Source organism: Capra hircus, chromosome 7 (genome assembly GCF_001704415.2).
Source record: "Capra hircus breed San Clemente chromosome 7, ASM170441v1, whole genome shotgun sequence".
Classification (NCBI taxonomy): domain Eukaryota; kingdom Metazoa; phylum Chordata; class Mammalia; order Artiodactyla; family Bovidae; genus Capra; species Capra hircus.
Genome location: NC_030814.1, coordinates 46,582,450 through 46,604,553, shown reverse-complemented (window position 1 = coordinate 46,604,553; position 22,104 = coordinate 46,582,450).

Genomic DNA, 22,104 nt, shown 5'->3' with positions numbered 1-22,104 from the left:
TAAGATTGTTTTTATTGGATAATCCTTCTATTTCTTTAATTCATACAAGTATTCAACAAATATTAGCATGCCTACCACATTCTAAGCACTGTGATGGGCGCTAAAGTACACAGCAAGCAGGATGAATGGTGAACTCGGTCTTAAAGAGCTCATACTCCAGGACCATGTCATAATTTTCTGTTGTCCTATATCTGCTTCCTATTGGGGTACCACCCACTACTTGTGGCTACTGAGCATTGAAGCATGACTAGCATGACTAAGAAACTGGGTTTTTAATTTATACTAGGAAACACTGAAGTCAAAAGGAGGAGGGGACAGCAGAGAACGAGATGGCTAGATAGCATTACTGACTCAATGGACATGAATCTGAGCAAACTCTGGGAGTAGTGGAGGATAGAGGAGTCTGGCATGCTATAGTCCATGTGGACATGAAGAGTAGGACATGACTTACCAACCGAACAAACAACAGTTTTAATTCATTTAGATTAGTGTGGCTTTTGAGTTGCACAGCATAGTTCTAGGAGAACTGATAAACAACTAAGAAATAACTTTAAATAAACAAATAATACATTTTAAATAAGGAATTATTTTGGATGCTGTCAAAGAAATACATGAGATTATAAGTGAAAAAAAAAAATGGGAGAGGATGTATTTTAAAGGATGCTGTGATAAAACTTGTCACCACCTTTAAGGTGAGACCTGAAGGACAGGAAGGAGCAGTTAGAGAAAGATTCTTAGGGAACAGAGAAGAGAAAAAGTCCATAAAGAAAGGAACTGCTTGGCATGTGAGAGGGACTGAAGAAGACTGGCTGGAGCTTGCTAAGTGAGAACAGTGTGGATAAGTGGGGGCTGGGGGCTGGGAGGATGCAAGAGCCATGTCATGCAGAAATCAGCCAGTGTCTATGTCAGTTCCATCAAGTGCACCATGCTGTGTCCCGAGGCACGCCTGGTCTTTGTTTTCCAGTCCAGTGGTCACTTCCTAATGCATGCTTTTTAATAGAACTAAATTGCCAGAGCACCTCACAGTATCAACCCATCACATTTGATCAGCTGCCGTCTCTACTAGGTGATTCACTAGGAAATATTTCTTCTCTTGAAACAGGCAAGGTCCATACTTGCAAGACATATAATAAACTAAATACTATTTAAGAAAAAAATTTTAAGTCTTTATTTCATTTGTTACAGTATTGCTTCTATTTTTTTTTTCCCCTTCATATTTTGCTTCTTTGGCTACAAGGCATGAGGGAATCTTAGCTCCCTGACTGGGGATTGAACCCATGCACCCCTGCCCTGGAAGTGGGAAGTCTTAACCACTGGACCACCAGGGAAGTCCCAAGAAATGTTATTTTAATAAGAGTAAACACTTATAAATGACTAAAAATAGGATGAAAACTATTTTAATAGTGCTAGAAAGAAGCTAGCTGATGAGGTTGGGGAACGCTTCTGAAAGGTATTGGGAGGAAACACTTTATGAGGGAGATAAAGAAAAGGATAAGAAATTGGCTTAAAAATAACTTGACTGTTTTTAAAGCTGTCCGTCCTTAGTTTGGATTTTCTTTTCTGAGTGTATAGATATTCAGGCTTTAGAGATAAGTGATTTATGCAGGGAGATGCAGTCATTATGCAGATGAAATGTCCGTGGTAGGGGGTGCTGGCAAATAGCTGTGTTTCTCAGCTGTCACTTCTGTCAGCTTCATTGATTTTAAAAATTGTCAGGAACTTGCATTATAGAATGTAGATTCCTCTGGGGGCAATGTTCATACACATTTTTTTCTCTGTATAATCATGGTACATTAGTTTAGGTTCTGGAGCCCAGGGAATCACCTCTAACTGATAAAGAAAGAAAAAAAAAAAAAAGTAAAATGTCATTATATGCTTTCTTCTGTAAAAATAGAACTTTTCATTAAAATAGCAGTGTGCATTATAGATGTGCTGATTTTTAATCTCATGGCTAATATTCACTTGAATGTCTTTAACTTTCTCAACTTGCCTGTTACAGCACCACACATATTCATGTACTCTACATGGCCAGGTTGTTTTTCATAACTCATTGTGATACTAAAAGCATATAAATAAGAGCACATCTTTTGAGACAGTCATTGTAGATCAGGCTTTAGACCTACCTGAATTCTTTCACAAATATGATATAATTTCGTACCCCCAGCAGCCCCATGAGAAGTTATGGAATGGGACATTACCTGTCCCTTACTTACAGGAACCCTGAGGCCACATATTTTGTGCCTTGGGAGCGTGAATGAAATGTGGCCAGACTTTGAAGTCAGGATACACGCTGCTGTACCATTTGCCCCTCTTCTTGATGGAGAGAAGACTAGTATGGATTCTCCTCTACCTCTGTTTTAACGTTCAGTGTCACATGCTAGTAAAATCATGGATTAGTTTGAGAAAAGTCTTTGGACTTAGAGAAAGAGTCTACGTGTCAGTCAGAAATCTTTGTAATACAAGCAACCGAACTGTAGCACCTCATGGTCTAAAGATCAACATGAGTTTATCGACTCTTATTGCTAAGAAGTCCAGAGAGGGCTGGCTTCAGGGCTCAAATAATGAAGTCATGACCTGTCACTCCTCTCCTTGTTCCCTTGATTGGTTCCATCGTGAGATAAGCCCTCTTTCTCATGTACTTACTCAACTCATGTTTACAAAAGACCCTTCCATGTTTTAAAGATGAAGTAACACACAGTGGAAAGGACGCAGGTGTGGCAGTCGGGAAATCTGGATTCTAGTCACAATTCTACCACTGGCTACATGAGCTTCACCTGTCAGTGTTGCTGGAGAAGTGTGAGTAGGTTCCTAGAATTATGTCTTTCCAGATGCAGATCTTCAGTGAGGAGAGAGCAGGGGGGAGTAGGGAGGATGGTTGGAGAGGGGAGCCCCTCGACCATGGAATTTTCAGAAAAGAGATTGTTCTCTGTTTGGACTCACATGTGTCTCATGCCCACCCAGAACCACTTGTGAGGACTTGAGCAATGGAGTGCCACCTAGGTACTTGTGTTACATGGAAGAGTCGAAACTTGAAACAGTGGGCTGTTCGTTGCTGGAGTTACAGTGCATTCTGTGTCCGCTATCCAAAAAATAACACATCAGGAAACGTTACATTCAATGATCCCCTAAAAATCAAACCTCTGATCTCAACTTTTGGAGTCCTATGAGCTAATCCCTTTGGTTAGCCATTGACAGAACCAGAATTCATCCCTGCTTTCCCTTCGGAAAGACTCCGCAGTCACAAGATGCCCCAAGGGAAACTGGGCTGTTCCAGATGGCTTTGATCCATGCCAGTACTCTTCATTATGTAAACTTTCCTTCTGACAGCTCACGCAGAACATGTCACATCTTGAAAGAGGAGTTTTCATTAACTACTTTGCTGCTGCCAAATGGAATCCGTGTATTATATGGCCCTCTGCCAGAATGTCAGGGAGAGAGAGATGGCTCCTCTGTCTGCAGCGGCAGCGTGGCTCCCATTGCTAAGCGGAAGCCTTCTATTTTCCAAAGATCAATGTATTTCCTAGCTCATGTAGCAGGGTAAGGTTACACAGCCTATGGCAGAATTGAGAATAGAATCCAGGTTTCCTGACTCTGTGTGTTGTGCTCTTTCCACTGCATACTGCTTAATCTTTAAAATCTGAAATGTCATTTTAAAAATATGAGTTGAGTGAAGTTTGATAAAGGGTATGTATTTATTACAGAAAGAAATTTGGCCACCATCTCTAGTTCCCTCTCACTTCTCTGCCATATGTAGTGGGTGAGTACATTCTTAAGTACTTCTAAATATCTTAACTTTTGGGGGTCTTCACTCTCTAGACCACCATCATCTTTTTCCTGGATGGCAGCAGGTAGTGGACTGTCTGCTCACAGCAACAGACAAAGTCACATAAACCGTGAATCTAGTCCTGACTGTCCCTTAGAGAAAGCTTTTCAACTGCTCCTGTTGCCTTTGCCTCTAACTGTTAAGTGTTTGACCATGTTTCTCCTGCTGCTGCTCTTGCCCAGTCCATCATGGCTCAGTGACCTTTTCTTTCTTTTTTAATTGGGGTATAATTGATTTACAGTGTTGTGTTAGTTTCTGCTATATAGCAAAGTGAATTAGCTACGTGCATTGATATATCTCCTCCTCTTTGGATTTCCTTCCCATTTAGTTCACTGCAGAGCACTGAGTATAGAGTTCCCTGTACTATACAGTAGGTTCTCATTAGTTGTCGATTTTATACATATTATCAATGGTGTATGTATGTCAGTCCCAATCTTCCAGTTCATCCCACCCCTCCCCTTGCCCTCTTTGTGTCCATCTGTCACGTTTTTCTCTATGTCTGTGTCTCCATTTCTGCTTTGCAAGTAAGATCACATACCATTTTTCTAGATTCCACGTATGTGCATTCATGTATGATTTTTTTTTTCTGTTTTTCATTTACTTCACTCCGTATGACAATCTTTAGGTCCATCCATGTCTCTGCAAATGACCTCTTCTATTTCTTTTGAAACAGCCGACTCTCCCTTTTTCACCTCAAGGGCTTTGCCCTTGCTTGGAGTATTACATTGCTTCCCATTTCCACTCCCTCCTATTAAATGTCTGCTCATTCTTTAGATCTCAGTTTGGAAACTCGCATCCTGACAACCTCTTCCTGATCGTTCAGTCTGGCTTAGCTGCCTCTGCTACTTGTCTTGAGAACATCCTATGGTGTTTCAGCCCCACTCATGTGCTTTCTGCCACATCAGCTTCTTTGCACACCCCTTGATCCCTTTCTGGACACATATACACGCAGCACACATTCACTGCCACTGCTTTGTGATTCCAGTGCACACACAAGGTGCTTTACCGCTCACAGGCCCTGCCTTTCACCTCCCGTTCTTTCATGGCTGACCAAAATGAAGAGTCTTCTCTGTGACCCAACATGTGCCAATGGCAATTGTATTTATTAGTCACACTTTTTTTCTTTTATAATCACTGTTTCTTTAGCTTCCACATAAGAGGAAGTGTTTCTCTTAGAATATGTGTAGAGCAAGTCCTGACCCCTTTATCTAGCAGCAGTTTTCTGTTTCTTCATTCAAATGTATGTGTAAGTGACAAAGATCTATAGTGTTCAGGTCCTCCAGGTAATTCACATCTAAATTGGAACTGAATCCTAAAGAAAAAGAAGAAGATCCTAAGGAAGAAGGAACTTTTTCCTGAAGTTTCAGGAAGCATTTGAAGAAGGACAAGGCTGTTGGGGTGAGCAGAGCTTTTGAGTCCCCTAGAATCTCACCTTGCAAGTATCTGTCCAAGGTCCAGAAGTCTCAGGGTAAGACACTTCATATTTATGACCCCATGACTAGTTCTTCCCCAAGTCTTTCAAAATTCTAATCATTCTTGGGTCTCTGTGTGTGTGTGTGTGTACATCCTGACCTGAGACTATTAATTCTCCACTGGATCAAGTAAATAACCTCTTAAATAAGTTCACTGATTTAGCCCTTGTTGTTCTGTGACGACATTCAAGCTACTGCTCTTAGGTCACTGTTCTGTTTCTTTCCATAGCTCTTATCTAAAATTCACCTACTTATTAGACTTGTTATCTCTCTCCCCCAGCTAGAATGCAATCTTCAAAAACACGGCTGTTTGGCTGTGTGTTTCACTGATATATTTCTATCATCTGGAAGAGGTACTCAGTAAATATTGGTTGAATGAGTTGATGGAACATAACCTACTTTACACTCTTTCCAACTTATCTGCGAGCTTTTTGAGAGTTTATAAAACCCTTTCAGCACAATTATAAACTTCCAGTTAGTCCCAGCTAAGGATATAACAGCTATTCTTGTATAATTCACCTCATGGTTAGAGTTGACATTCTATTGTTTAAAAAACACACCTGGTGGCTCAGCTGGTAAAGAATTCACTTGTAATGCAGGAAACCTGGGTTTGATCCCTGCGTTGGGAAGATCCCCTGGAGAAGGGAACGGCTACTTCTGGCCTGGAGAATTCTATGGACTATTCTATGGGATCGCAAAGGGTCAAACACAGCTGAGCAACTTTCACTCACAGAGAAAGTTCTCAGCTACCTTGTAAATCCTCCTATGCTCCTTTGTTATTTACATATTGTTCAGCTCAGTTGCTCAGTTGTGTCCAACTCATTGCCAGGCCTCCCTATCCATCACCAACTCCCGGCGTTCATTCAGACTCACGTCCATCGAGTCAGTGATGCCATCCAGCCATCTCATCCTCGGTCGTCCCCTTCTCCTCCTGCCCCCAATCCCTCCCAGCATCAGAGTCTTTTCCAATGAGTCAACTATTCTCGTGAGGTGGCCAAAGTACTGGAGTTTCAGCTTCAGCATCATTCCTTCCAAAGAACCCCCAGGACCGATCTCCTTAATGCATGCCTTCTAACGCTTTATTTTGGTTCCTGACGTGAATGTTTTGATGTCATTCCCAGGCTCACCTCCCTGTCTTGCCTCAGACTACATTCAGCCTTACCTTTGCATCTTTTCTTTAGACGCCTTTTGAGAAAAGACTTCTCTCCACTTTTTAATAGTTCTTCATTCATCTACTACCATCACCTTTATAATCATAACTAGAAAGATGAGAAAATTTGCTTTCTCACTATTTAAATATATATCAGAGTCTATTACTAAATATAATACATTTAATGTATAGTGTGGCCCGAATGTATACACAGAGCTGCTTCATTCTCATCATATATGACTTCAAAATATTTCTTACCACCCAAAACTAAGTGACTTAAGTCACCAACAGTTATTTTTTCATAAATCTGAGGTTTCCTGAGCTCAGCTGGGTGGATCTGTTTCGTGTCAGCTGAGCTCACGGAATGTGGCTGCAGTGCCCTGGAAGGCCTCCCACTGTGTAGGCCTCCCTCTTCTCTTGGCCTCTCGTCACTTGGTAGTCTGTTGTGAATTTCCTTATAGCGGGGAGATTGGCTTCCTAGAGTGAAAGAGAAGCTGTCAGACCTGGGGTCCAAACCAGCATAGCATCACCTCTGGAGAATTGTGTTTGTCAAAGCAGAATAGGGCTGACTCAGATTCAAACAGATCTGCCTATCGATGGGAGGAATTGTTGTCAGCCACAGTTGCAGATAAACTACCATACCTAGTTCTCAGAACTTAAATGATACAAAGTATAATTTAGAATGCATGGCTAATGACAGAGACTCAAATAGTTGATCAGTTAAATAATATTTGTATTGGTATGACTGTGTGTGTGTGTGTGTAGGTGGGTGGTGGTAGAAAACACAGAAACATATATAAGGCTCAAGATTTCCAAAATCACAGCAGTTTGTGGGACATTTAACATGAAGGCAAAATCCTGTTGGATCCCTGGGAGCATTCATGTGTTCTAGCATTGCTTACTAACTGTTGTGCCTGACTCTTAAGTTATAAGTAGCAGGATTATCTAATTACATGTATACTCTGTTCCAGTAGATGAAGAAATATTTAACTCATTGCAGAAATTTTAAAGGAAAAAAAAGGGGCTACTTTGAAAAAAAAAAGTTTGGGAGTCAAAGGAATACATTTTAATTAAGGAGAATTCACTTATGAATAATATTTTATTTCCCATCCATATCAGGGAAATAATGTGTCCTCTCTGTAATTTTTACAGTTTATTAATTTAAGCACAGGCCTGCACACATAGTAGATACTGGGTAAATGACTGCTTATTAAAATCAGGCCATGAGCAGAAGCTAGGGGGATGTGGATGTTCTCATTCCATCCAAAGGCACATTTCCTATTCTATAAAGATTAATCTTAGAGCTTCTAAAAATATTAACAATAGCCTTTTACACAGAAGTAATGGTACCTGGGTGGTTTAATTACCTTTTGTTGTCATTAACTAGAGGCAGATATTCAGGGCCCATAGCACAGAGCCAAGGAAGTGATATTAGTCATGGTTTTGTTCCAGGTCATGGGAGAGAAAATTGGGTTAATGAGACGGCATGGGGATTGAGCACCATAAGCCACGGTGGAGCACACCAAATAGAGAGGATCTGACTGTGAGTGGACATGTGCACGCTTGAGTGCTTCGTCGTGTCCAACTCTTTGTGACCCTTTGGGCTGCAGGCCATCAGGCTCCTCTGTCCATGGGATTTTTTAGGCAAGAATACTGAAGTGGGTTGCCATTTCATTCTCCAGGGGATCTTCCCAACCCAGGGATCAAACATGTGCCTCCTGCGAGGTAAAGGGTCATTGCAGGTGGATTCTTTACCCACTGAGCCATCAGGGAAGCCCAAGTAATAGGATGAGGAACAGCAAACGCACGTTCTGAGACACCAGGGGTTTGTTATGCAACCAAGTAGATAGAAGGTACATTCTTACTGGAAGAAAGACAGTCTTCTTGGAGAAATCAGCTCATCTTTGACTGTTTAACACCTTGGATGTTGAGGAATGCCCTGGAAGTAAAATTCAGCTGGCATTTAAACCACTGGCTGTGTCTGTAGAATCTGCCTTCTCTAAGAATAGCCTTAGAAGCCTCTATTGATTGGCTCCAACCTTAAAGAGAAATGTCCCACTCAGTGTTCATGACACTTTGTTTCTTCAGTCTCTTGGACCTGTCCACTGATGGAAAACACTCTCACATTATAGGGTTTAGTTAATTTAAAAGGAAGTTTCTGAAATCAGAAAAGCTTACTTGAATACTGGACTCGCAATTTATCAGCAGGGCTTTCCTTGAATAAATGACTTAATGTCTCTGAACTTCTGTCTGAAAAATGCTGATGGTGGGGAGGAGATAGTGTTTACATCACAAGGCTGATGGGGGATTAAATGAAGTAATGAAGGGAAAGCATTTATCAGGGTCCCTGACCCATATTCAGTCCTCTGTACACTTTGTTAGTAATTTTTCAGTTCATCCTTACAAATGTCTAACATTTGACATTGAAATAGCAACATTGAAAGTATTTTGCACCCTCATCTCCTTAGATGTTTGTAATAGTTCTGGTAGGAACCATCATTGTCATAAGTCTTCCAATGAGAAGCTAGTTTCTCTGTGTGCTTCCTCTTTTTCTTACAAAAAAAATGCAATTTTATCTTGGTAACAAAGCTTGGTAGACGAGCCTGGTGTTGGACAAAATAGTGCATACCTCACCTGTTTCCTGTCCCCTTGCGCCAGGTCCTCCTGACACCTCCAATCCTAGATGTCAAGAAATGACAAGATATTTCTCAGTATCTTCACTTGGCAAAGTAAAGACTCTGCCAATAGCCACTGCATTTTGGGGAGATGGCCTTTGAGTTCCCTCTCCTAGGGGTTTTTAATACTTTGACTCCAAGGGCACAAAGACTTTTCTCACCAAACAATTCCAGGCATCAGAGAGCAGGTACGGGTAATATCTGTGGTCATTAAAGTTCACAACATGTGGACTTCCATGGTGGCTTAGTGGTAAAGAATCTCCCTGCCAATGCAGGAGACACAGGTTCGATTCCTGGGTTGGAAAGATTCCCTGGAGAGGGAAATGGCAACCCACTCTAGCATTCTTGCCTGGGAAATCCCATGGACAGAGGAGCCTGGTGGGCTGCAGACCATGGGGTTGCAAAGAGTTGGACAGGACTTAGCAGCTGAGGATGCACATGGTATGTTCTACTTACTTGGCTAATATTCCCTTTTCCTAGGTATCGGTAGGCCAGAGGAAAGTTCTGGCTACTTAGCAGCTACAATTTTATTAGGGAAGAAGCCTAGAATATTTAGACATGAACATATTTTCATGGAAAGTGGGAAGATCATATCTTAGAATCAAGGACTATTAGCCCTGGGAGGGAATCAGTCTAATCTTCTCATCCATCCAGAAGGAACTGAATTGGGTTGGGATTTAACCTGAGGTCCAGAGGTAAAATATACATTGTACTCAAAGTCAGAGAGACTGAATGTCAGGACCCAGGATTCCTAGTCCAAGAGCCTAGGATTCCAGACCTGCAGGTCATCACTGATCAAAAAACCCACCCTCCCTTTGGAATGATTTAAACTCCCCAAGCTAGTGAATAGCAGATGGGTCTCTTTTTCTGAAACTACTTCCAAAATACATAGGTTTCATCCCCTCCAAAGGTAATCCTATATGTATACACAGTTTGAGTGGTTCTCTTTGATAAAGAGCACTGAAATTTAGAAAGCCTTAACCTTGCTCAGCAACCAGAGGCTGCGTGGCCTGGTGGCTGGCCAAAGACAAGTCACTCTCTCTCTGTTGCAGGTTGTTCAAGCCACCCTGCCTTCTGCACAGAAGCAAGAGGCAACAGAAATGTGAACACGTTCGTAGATTTATTTCACATAATCTAAGCAAGGTTGGAGTCAACAACCTGAATTTAATTACCGTCCTGACAGTTGGGAAGCAATTAATCCTTCTCTCTCCCTCCCTTCCTCTGCCCAGCTTCAAAGTGTCATTTCTTTTCCCAGCTCCCTCTCGTACTAATTAGAAACATGCTGTAGGGTGAAAGGTGACCAGTGTGAAGCTAGCACCTTGTCACCAAAGCCCCTTTGTTAGGAGAGAATGCTCACCGTTTAAGGAGGCTGATTCTCAACACAGGAGCATCTGCTTCTGGGAAGGAGAGCTGGGTGTGGAGCTGGCTTCAAGGTCCAATGCTTCCCACCTGCTCCACAACTCGAGCAAGTCCCTTGACATCTCTTTGTATGTCTCCACATTTCAGAGTCAAGGACTCCCAACTTTTCTATTGCCCAGTATCCATGAGAGCATAAAGTAAAAGTGACTGTGCTTAGAGTAGTCAAAGCACCATCCAAGTGTATGAGATGAGCCTGATATCTTTATCATCAGGGCCACCATAGCAAAACACCACAGGCTGGATGGCTTAAGCAATGGACATTTAGTTTTCATAGTTCTAGAGGCTTGGAAGTCCAAGTTTAAGGTCTTGACTGCCTTTTCTGTTTGTCTGTACAGACCCTTTCTCTGTGTGTGCATGTGGGTATGGAGATTTCCCTCTTTCTCTTCTTAGAAAGCTCTAATTTTTAAAAATTGTATTAGGACCTCACTCTTAGGACCTCATTGAACTTTAATTACCCCCTAAAAGCCCTATCTCCCAATACAGCCATACTGAGGCTTTAATAGATAAATTTTGGAGGAACAGACTTCTGTTCATAGCACCTGAAAAAAGGCTCTCTTTAGAATAAGCCATGAACTAGATTTAGAGACCCAGAACCCAGGAGTATAGAGAATGCCACCTTCTTAAGCAATGTATTTAAATGTGGGAGTAAGGTTTTACACACTGTTCTCTCTTGTTCAATTGCCCCTTTCCAACAGCATCTTTATAGCAGTAATGGTGGGCTCTGCTTTGGCCCTGGGGCCAGATTCTTGAGAGCAGTGAAGAGAGATTCCAAAACCCAAGGTCAAGGGCCCAATATTACCTCCTTCATGATTCCCTCCAATGTGGGATTGAGCATCTGTGGTTCCTCCTAGGTTCTAGATTCCTAGATATTTGTTTCAATCATCAAAAAAAGATAAAGCTGAATAACTTTGGAATTAAAGGTGGGAGAGATTAATCATCCCAGGGGAGCTATAGAGAAAAAGTGACTTTTCCACATCACTGGCTGGTTAGATCTCAAAATGGGGCTAAAACCAAAACTTAACTGAATCCCAGGAGGAATTTTAGGTTGGTAATTAGGCTCTTCTATTATTCCCTTTTCCTATTTAAAGATGATTATGGCCCTGCATCGCATTACATTAGCTGGATTACTCTTTCCTGATGTAGACTATAGAGGCACAAAAAATGAGAATAATTCAGCTTAAATATACCCTTCTTTTCTCCAAGTGTTTACTTTCCATCTGGGTTGCATCTCTTACCCAAACCAGCATGCTATTCCCTACCCACCTTGAACGTATCATTTGATTTCTGAAAAACCAGAGGGGCCAATCATAGATGAGAAGTTCTTTGCTTATATCATCATAGTATGATATATCACCATGGAAGCACCCACCTTAAAGGCTAAGAAGGAATAAGAGTCTGAACAATTGTGGTGGCCTTAATCTTGCTATTCATGGTGACCTGGCAGTCTTACTTCTGTTGTGTGTCTTGACTCCATGAGCCATCAGTTTCTCAGGGACAATGTCCAAAATGATGCAAGCTAACATGCTTTGAACTAAGCTCGTAGATTTTAGGGCTGTTCTTTGTTGCCTGAGGGCCATTTTAGATCTGCTTAAAGTAGCAGTAGTCATAATAATTGAAATCTTACTAATTATTAATAAGGGCTTCCCAGGTGGTGCTAGTGGGAAATAATCCACCTGGCGATACAGGAGACGCAGCAGACGCGAGTCGATCCCTGAGTCAGGAAGATCCCCCAGAGAAGGAAATGTCAGTCCACTCCAGTATTCTTGCCTAGAAAACCCCATGGACAGAGGAGCCTTTTGGGCTACAGTCCATGGGGTCGCAAAAAGTCGGACATGAGTGAGTACACACACACAAATTATTAAGAACAAAAATAATTATTGTCTCTAATATTATTAAAGCACGAATGACTTTTTAAGCACTTATTGAATGCAGTTCTAAGTCACCTTAAGGGCAGCATCAGCACCCTCACATGCTCTTTCCTAACGGCCTGGCATGACATCTAGACACACTCCCATGATATGTGAACGGAGGATAAGATGTGACTGTGACCGTCTGAACCTTTCAAGACAACATAAATGTACAATGTGAAACGAAAGTCACAGTTCTGTTTGTTCTGCAACTGTGTGGAAAGCACATTTTCCCCCCTCTCTAGATAAAAATGAAAAGCAAGGGTACAGGAGGAGTCATTTATGGAACAGCTCTCTGCTGCCACCTCTGAAGTGTGACCCCCTTCACCTCTCTAAAACACCCCTGTCAGGTGCTTGGCTGGGCACTTTACTTCTTGATCTTTTTCTTTTTTAAAAATTTTTATTGGTGTATAGTTGCTTTACGTTGTGTTTCTGCTGCACAGCAAAGTGAGTCAGCCATACGTTTACATAAAACTCCCTCCTTTTTGGATTTCCTTCCCATTTAGGCCACCACAGAGCACTGAGTAGAGCTCCTGGTGCCATACAGCAGGTTTCCATTGGTTACCTGTTTTATATAAGGTAGAGTGTACATGTCAATCCCAGTCTCCCGATTCATACCCCCTCTTCCCTCTTTGGTGCCCATATGTTTGTTTGTATGTCTGTGTCTCTATTTCTGCTTTAAAACAGGTTCATTGTGAACTTTATGGTATCTGTTAAGTATCTCCATAGGGTGTGGAGATTCAGCAAAATTTACCATGACTTGCACACGTTGTAGATCCAGAGTGTGAATCCTTGACATTGGAACCTAAATCCCGTACTCTTGATCACAACTCTGTCTTGCTACCACTGCAAATGAAAGGGTCTTTTGAAACGCTTCCAACACAGTCTATGATTTTGAATGGCATAGGGCAAGACCATATCTTCTTGTCTTCTTTTCTACATCTCAGGGAGGAGGATTCAGTGTGAACCTGATGCACTTTGTATTCAGAAAACTCAAGGTCATGATTATTATTATTTATATATATATATATATGTATATATATTTTCACGGTATGCACAAAACAGCATGATGAGAGCGAGACTATTTTTCCCACAGATATTCTCAATGTCCAGAAAAATTATTTACTCTTAGTAGGCAATAAATATTTATTGAGTAAATGCTGATAAGTCAATGAAAGATTTAGTATCATAGAAGATTGTTCCATGTCCAAAAGGAGCTGTGTATGTTTTGGGGATTTTTATGTCATCAGACAAATTCAGTGGAGCAAGTTCCTGCAATTGCCACCTAAGCAGGGAAAACATGGCTTCATAAATCAGCACCATCAATCATGCCAAATGTGCCACTTGAACCCCATTTCCAAGGCTTCCTGGGTGTTGCGTCCTTTGTGGACAATCACTTGTGGCCTCTTGTGACCACAAGGGGGCAGTGCATATTCACTCAAGCCAGAAGCTGAATTTGTGCATAATACCATCTGACAGTCTTTGTGTGGTCGTATTCCTCTGAGATGTCTTCATGGTGCTTACAAGTGCGGGAACAAGATTGCTTTCTAACTCCCTGTCCTGCAAACAAATCGTGTGGCTGTTATTGTTTAATATTTAAATAGCTATGGTAAGAAGCATGTTCACTGCTTCTATAGGGCTGACACGGATATAAAGCCATGTGACAGAAAGGTAGTAAGTAACTGGCCTTACCTGTTTTGTTAGTCCTCTAGTCTTACTGGGGGTGAATTCCATCTGTATATGAAAGGCCAGTTCAGGCTTTATTCCATGGCCAGCATGTTGGCCATAATTCTAAGAGTTATGACTTCTATTATTTTTCAGATAGAAAATGGAAGGCTAGAATCTCAGGGAGATGAAGGACTTTTAATGCATGTCTAATTTCATGGTCTTGCAGCAACTCTTCTAGCAGCTGATTCCAAAATTCTTCACCCCGGCTCCTGGGCTCTGCCATGGCCCATTCGTGAGCTTTTGAGTTACGGTGGAGGAGGAGCCCCCTCCCTTATTGGTGAAGGATTGACTGTCCATTCTGAAACTGATATTTAGTCACCTTGGAATTATTTCCATTCTTTCCAAATAGAGAATAATTCTACTTATGTGACAGAGGTGTTTGGGGAATTGACTTTCACAGGCAGGATTTTGAAGTGATGTGAAGAATTAACCTTGTGATGAAATCGTTATAGACTGATGGGCCAAGATTTTGCTTACAGTTGCTGGTGTATACGATAAATTGCTATCTGTGGCTGCTGGAGACTACTTAGTTTGACTTACCTGGCCTGTCTCCATTTGACTTTGCGCTGTCTCCATGGAAATGTGTGTGTTTCCATAGTTTTCTTATTTTTCTGAAGATGTTTTTACTTTTGTTCCAGTGTTTTTCTGGCATCCTGGAAACCCAGTCCTGGGACTTGGGGCTGGCATACTGTGTAATTTCAGGACATGATTCATGTTGCCTCTTGTGTGAGTGCCATCCCTTGAAGCACAGTTCCAGCTGGAAGTGACTGGATTCCAGTGATGGTCCAGAAATGAGGTCCTATTCTTCTGTAAGATCTAACCAAACATATCTCAACCTGGGACCTAGAAAATGCTCATTTTAAACAAGCATTTCAGATCAGTATGAAGGAAGTGATCAATGGACCACTCTTTGAGAAATACTGTAACATCCTAGAACATCCCTTTCAATACAGCAGGGGGATAAAAATAGACTAGAAAGCAGAACTCTAGTGATTCTTTAGTACTGATTCTGCCTCAGGTCCTGAGCTAAACATGTGTGGTCCTGTTATTGAACTTGTTTGAATTTCATCCAGTGTCTTCTGTTCAACTTTCAGGAGAAGAACCCAGAACCTCATTGACGATAAAATAATTCTTCTATAATCCAGTGGTCTCAGTGCTCAAAAATGCCTGTCATAACAGCTAGCCAGGGACCAAAACTGTACTGCTGGGGATTCTGCTTCTCTCTATAGAGTATGCGCACATCCACGGGATGACTTGGACAACCCTTTGTTGTCTGTCTGGAGTTTTCAAATGAAGCCAGAAAGATACATACTTTTTAATAGGAAATTTCTTGACTTGTAAAAAGCTATCTCCTTTGAGTTCACATTTATCAAAAATACCAGGTAGGATAAACAGAACCCCTCTGTGGGCCAGATGCAGATAATGGGTTATTAGTTTATAGTCCCGGTCTAGTCTTTGATAGCCACTGTTGGTTTTGAGATGGAAGAGGTCTCTGATTCTGGTAGATTACAGGAAAGGATACTAACTGTGTGGTCTTGACTAAAACCAAGTCAGGGAGACTTGGGTTTAGTTTCAGTTCTGTAGCTCATTAGCTCTGAGGCCTTGAGTCATTTGCTTCATCTCCCTGAGTATTAATATTTTATCTGAAAGGAGAGATGGGATTAATGGTATCTTCTTCACAGAATTTCTGCAAGGCTAAAGTGAAAGACTGTTTGTCAGCATTTTCCAAATTTGAGTAATTCACAAACCACCTTCGCAGTTTTTGCCACATCCAAGTAATACGTCTACTATTATTTCCTTAGTATTTTTCTTTTGGCTCATTTTTAGAAATCTAAAAAATATCTATGTTGCTTTTATTCAAAGCATTAATATATATAGAAACATGAGTTAAATCACAGCCCTCCCCAATCACATGATAAATTAAATCTGAAACCATTTTAAAAGAGTTTGGTTGTGTGGCACTTTACACTTCCAAAATCTTAAGGGCTTTCATAAGACTAAAACATTTGTTAAATAAAATAAAAATAAAGAACACAGGGTAAAGTCAAGCGGGTCTTAGGAAGCATCACTATGAACAAAGCTAGTGGAGGTGATGGGATTCCAGCTGAGCTATTTCAAATCCTAAAGGATGATGCTGTGAAAGTGCTGCATTCAATATGCCAATAAATTTGGAAAACTCAGCTGTGGCTACAGGACTGGAAAAGGTCAGTTTTCATCCCAGTCCCAAAGAAAGGCAATGCCAAAGAATGTTCAAACTACTGCACAATTGGACTCACCTCACATGCTAGTAAAATAACGCTCAAAATTCTCTAAGCTAGGCTTCAACAGTACATGAGCTGAGAACTGCCAGATGTTCAAGTTGGATTTAGAAAAGGCAGAGAAGCCAAAGATCAAATGGCCAAGATCTGTTGCATCATAGAAAAGCAACAGAATTCCAAAGAAACATCTACTTCTGCTTCATTGACTACACTAAAGCCTTTGACTGTGTGGATTATGACAAACTGTGGAAAATTCTTCAAAAGATGGGAATACCATAACACCTTACCTGCCTCCTGAGAAATCTGTATGCAGGTCTAAAAGCAACAGTTTGAACCTGATATGGAACGGTGGACTGGTTCCAAATTGGGAAAGGAATACATCAAGGCTGCATATTGTCACCCTGCTTATTTAACTTATATGCAGAGTGCATCATGTGAAATGCCATACTGGATGAAGTACAAGCTGGGATCAAGATTGCTGGGAGAAATATCAATAACCTCAGATATGCCTATGATACAACCCTTACGGCAGAAAACTCAGAGGGACTAAAGAGGCTCTTGATGAAAGTGAAAGAGGAGAGTGAAAAAGCTGGCTTAAAACTCAACATTCAAAAAACTAAGATCATGGCATCTAGTCCCATCACTACATGGCAAATAGATGGGGAAAGAATGGAAATAGTGAGAGACTTTATTTTCTTGGGCTCCAAAATCACTGCAGAGGGTGACTGCAGCCATGAAATTAAAAGACACCTACTGCTTGGAAGGAAAGTTATGACCAACCTAGACAGCACATTAAAAAACAGAGATATTACTTTGCTGACAAAGGTCCGTCTAGTCAAAGCTATGGTTTTTCCAGTAGTCATATATGGATGTGAGAGTTGGACCATAAAGGAAGCTGAGTGCTGAAAAATTGATGCTTTTGAACTGTGGTGTTGGAGAAGACTCTTGAGAGTCCCTTGGACTGTAAAGAGATCCAACCAATCCATCCTAAAGGAGATCAGTCCTGGGTGTTCATTGGAAGGAATGATGCTAAAGCTGAAACTCCAATACTTTGGCCACCTGATGCGAAGAACTGACTCCTTGGAAAAGACCCTGATGCTGGGAAATATTGAAAGCAGGAGAAGGAGGGGATGACAGAGGATGAGATGTTGGATGGCATCATCAACTCAATGGACATGAGTTTGAGCAAGTTTTGGGAGTTGGTGATAGATAGGGAGGCCTGGCATGCTGCAGTCCATGGGGTCATAGAGAGACAGACATGACTGAGTGACTGTACTGAATGAAAAGAGATGAGTGGGTATGCTAGCTCCAGCATAACTCTATAGTAAATTTTGACCATTACTTTTAATGAGGAGAAAAAAATATATATATATTTTTTCATTTATGAAATTGCTGTTTAAAGTAGCAGGGCTCAGTTTCTTCTCTCTTTTTTTTTTCATTTCAAGTTGGTGTTTGCAATTCATCTTCTACCTTTAATAAAAAACAACATAGAGTTTGTAAAATCCAATAACTTAGGATGTGTATAATATTGTAGATTTCATTCCACATTGATGTGTGCATTAATAAACATTTCAGGTTTTTAGCATCTCATTTTAGTGTTAAGTCAATGAACAGCAATATCTTAAAATGGATTTTTGTATTACATGGTTGGTGAGTCTATTACAATTCATTTCCTAAAGCTGACTCTGGTAGTATTTATTCAACAGAACTGTACTAAGTATATATAATAGACATTGAAGATATAGCAGAGAACAAACCACAGTGTTAGTCCTTCAGTCTGGTAAGGGGAAACAGGTAATTGAGAATAATATGTTTAATCTATCAAAGGTTGATAAATACTGTGGAATAAATAGCAAGATGGGAAGAGAGTGATTGGAGGGACTGGTTGCTCTTTTAGAATTATTCATTTGGGACATGTTAATCTTAATACCTTACTATTTTATTATAGCATGAATAAGGTGAGCTAGTAACTCAGGATGCTACTTAGGAGGAGAGCAACCTGGGGAGAGAAAGAGGTATACGAGTCTTGATGTGGGTGCTTGGTGTGTTTGTGGAAGAGCGATGAAGCCAGAATAGCAGTAGAAGGCCGAGCAGGAAAGAGACAGTTTAGGGCTTGTCTGGTGGCTCAGATGGTAAAGAATCTGTCTGCCATGCAGGAGACCCAGGTTCAGTCCTTGGAGCAGGAAGAGCCCCTGGAGAAGGAAATGGCAACTCATGCCAGTATTAATGCCTGGAGAATCCCACGGACAGAGGATCGTGGCAGACTATAGACCATGGGGTTGCAAGCGTCAGACATGACCTAGCAACTAAACCACCATACAGGCAACCTTTAAAAAAAAAAAAAAAAACTGAGTGAATGGGAGGACTTTGAGGGAATCTGAGCAAAGGAATGACATCATTTGATAGGCTTTTGAACCATCTCTCTGGCTATTACATGGAAAAGAGATTGTAGGGGGGAAAGAATAGAAAATGGAGACTGGTTCAGAAACCTTTGTCATAGTCCAGTGAGGGATGATGGTGGCTTGGACTAAAGGGACAGCTTTAGGGTCAGATTCTGGACACCTTTTAAAAGTAGAGCAGGTGGAGCAGGTGTCCTTAAGAGAGAAAGTTAGGAGTCAAGAGAACCCCAAGCTTTTCAAGAACTGGTAAGAGCATGAGGAATAATAAAGTTTTGATTTACTGAAATTTTCATCTTTCTTGAATCTTTCATATTTTCCTTATCTGCAGGGCTTCTTCTGTAGAGCATCCTGATATAGTTTACTTTTCCAGGTGGCAAAGGACAGTTAAAAATCCATGCCTCCTTAGGCAAATGCCTTTGGACATTGCCCATTTTTGTTCCAAAGGCAAAACCATCCATTGAAGAGCTCAAAATAGGCAAGGGATGATGCTTCCCTCTGATCCTGGTTCTTCTCTACTTGGCCTTTAGCTGTAACAATGCACAACCCAAAGGCTAAATATCAGGTAAAACCATTCAACTCCAATTGAGTTATTTCTATTTTTCTCTCCCACTTTTTTATTCCCATAAACCTAATCATCCACTATTTCCTGGCCCAATTCCTGGCCGTTAGTCAAGGCTCTGTCTTCTTTCTCTTCCATTAAATACTATACACTTTTACAATTTACATATTAATAACAAGCTTACTAATATGTCCACATCAACTCTAAGTTAGTCGTGTTACCTTCTCTTACAGTTGAGGCAACAGAGGTTTGGAGACTTGCCATGAGTTAATCAAGCCTCAAAAATGGCAATGGTGATATTTGAAGTTGGGAGCAGTCGATTGCCAGTGCCAGCTCTTAAACGCTTTCCTGTTCTGCTTTTGCTGTATCACATTAGCAGTAGTCACTTTCTTCCCACTCCACTGCTTCCATTAGCTTCCATGAAGATGTTATTTTAAAGAAAAAAGATATTTCTAGAGTGGGAGGACTGCCTCCACTGTTCAGCCTCCTTTGAATGCCTCAGCATTTCTGGGTCTTATTTTTTCCTGAAATACTGATATTCAAATATTATCACTGATCTCCCTAAATTCTCATCTCCTTTGTGAAGGCTTCCCACCTTTTCCCTCTTATGGTACTTAATCAGTTCTGTGATAATACTTAAGAGTCTGCCTCTGGTAGCATTGATACTAGCACAGTAGCACTTGTCGTATTGCAGTTTGCTATTAGTGTCTATTTTCTGATTAGATGTGAGCTCCTTGAAGCTGGGCCTATCTCTTTCTATTCTTCATAGCCCAGCATTGGTCCTTATTGTATTTAATTCTTTGAGCATAAAGATATGATGTGTCTTATACTGGCTTTCAAATTCCTAGCGAAAGTCCAGATACAAGTGGACGTTAAATATATCTCCAAGAACAATGAGGAAAAAGGGGAGCTGCTATTTCTCATATTTCCTTCTTGAAAAAAAAAAAATTGAATGATCAGCTTGTCTAGCTTTTACAGCCTTGTGAATTTCCCTTCATATGGAACACTTAGATTTTTGTAAAATGAGATTTGCTAAGAAGCACATAAGGCTTGTTGAGGTTCAGCTTACTCTTTCGGGCAGCAAAGGCCAAGTCAGCAGGGAGACTCCTGCCACCCACCCCCAGCCTGCTGCAGACTTCATGTAGTTTTCATTTGCCTTCTTCTGGCCAGCCATCCCATTCCTAAGCATACATAAAAATTCAACCCTCTGGCATTTGATGAATAAAACAACTCCTTGGCCAGAACACGAGCTCTCCACGTGCTGAGATTTCCTCCTCGGTGGGGCACCATTCCATTGCAGTGCCTATCAGCAATTAGACCTATGCCCCTTGCTCACCCGTAGAGCCTTTGCAGCAGGAGACAGTGAGGTAGGACGACAGGAAGACCAGACTTGAAACCAGGAGATGTGGTTGGACTCTGCAGTCTCTCTGAACATTCTGCCTCTGCAAAACGGGAATAAAAATTACTTCGATAAATAACCCCTCGCTTGCCTCTGGAATCAAATGAGAGAGAACGTATGAGACTGTTCTCTAATCATAGGATGTTATTCACAAAAGAATGCTGAAATGATCTCATTTTTCAGACTGGCCATTAGTAAAATGAAGTGGAGAAGAGGGGCACGGGTAAGGAAACGGAGGACGCAAGACATAGAAAGCACGCTACACAGTTCCCAGTTCACGGGAAATGGCCCAATGCAGCCAAAGCAGTTTCTGCTCTTATTGTCTAAGTTGCTGTAGCCTATTTTGTTGATTTAACTCTGCCAGGCAGATGATATCATTTGTAGACATAATAATTATTACCATGTTTGAGTGTTTTGGATAGATTTCTCATTTAATGATTTTAATAGCATCTTCTTTCTTCTCCTCTTCTGTCTCTCTCTCTCTCTCTCTTTTTCTTGTCCTTTTTATTTTAAAACTGAGGGAATTTAAGAGAGGTTATAATCAAATTCCTTAAACTAAGATAGCGTATAAGTAATGATGCTGCTCAAGAGTACCTATACTTCTTGGCTATGAATTGGCTCTTGATGACATGTAACTCTGCCAAAAGAAAGCACAACAGAGTTGTCTAGCTGAAATAATTCTAGAATGCTCTGTTAATAATCTGCCTTTGATCTGTGAAGTAGAGAAGATATATTTTATTATCTTCATAAGTGAAGAGACTGAGGATTAGAGGCCTAAAATGATGTGACAAGAAACTGTGCTATTTCACAGAATTCTAGAACTCTTGAGCTCATCTTGTTTAAACCTGTCATTTTAAAGAGGAAATTTTTTGCAGGGAGAAGGCATCGTTTATTCATTGTTATATATTGCGCTAGTAATAGCATCAGGGTTAAAGCATTCTATCTTTTAATCACATTTATGAACAGATTGACTAGGTAAGGGGCACTATTTATAGTTACATGTCATATGATATTAATTGATGCCCACAATGTTAGAATGACTAACAGAATTTCTAATCCATCTTAACTCCTTGATTGTCTGCAAATATGGCCATTGGTTAGTTACTAGAGGAAATCCTTGCTATTATTTCCAGTGTGAGCAGCTTTAGATTGGATTATAGGAAGATATTTGAGGGTTTATCAAGATTCTTTATTAACACTTGGAATGAGAAATACAATACAAATAGATTGTCTTGCAAGTATACTTGAAAAAAATGTTTTGAAACCAGCAGGGAAATTGATTCCCATCAAACACTAGAGACACTAGAGGGGGATA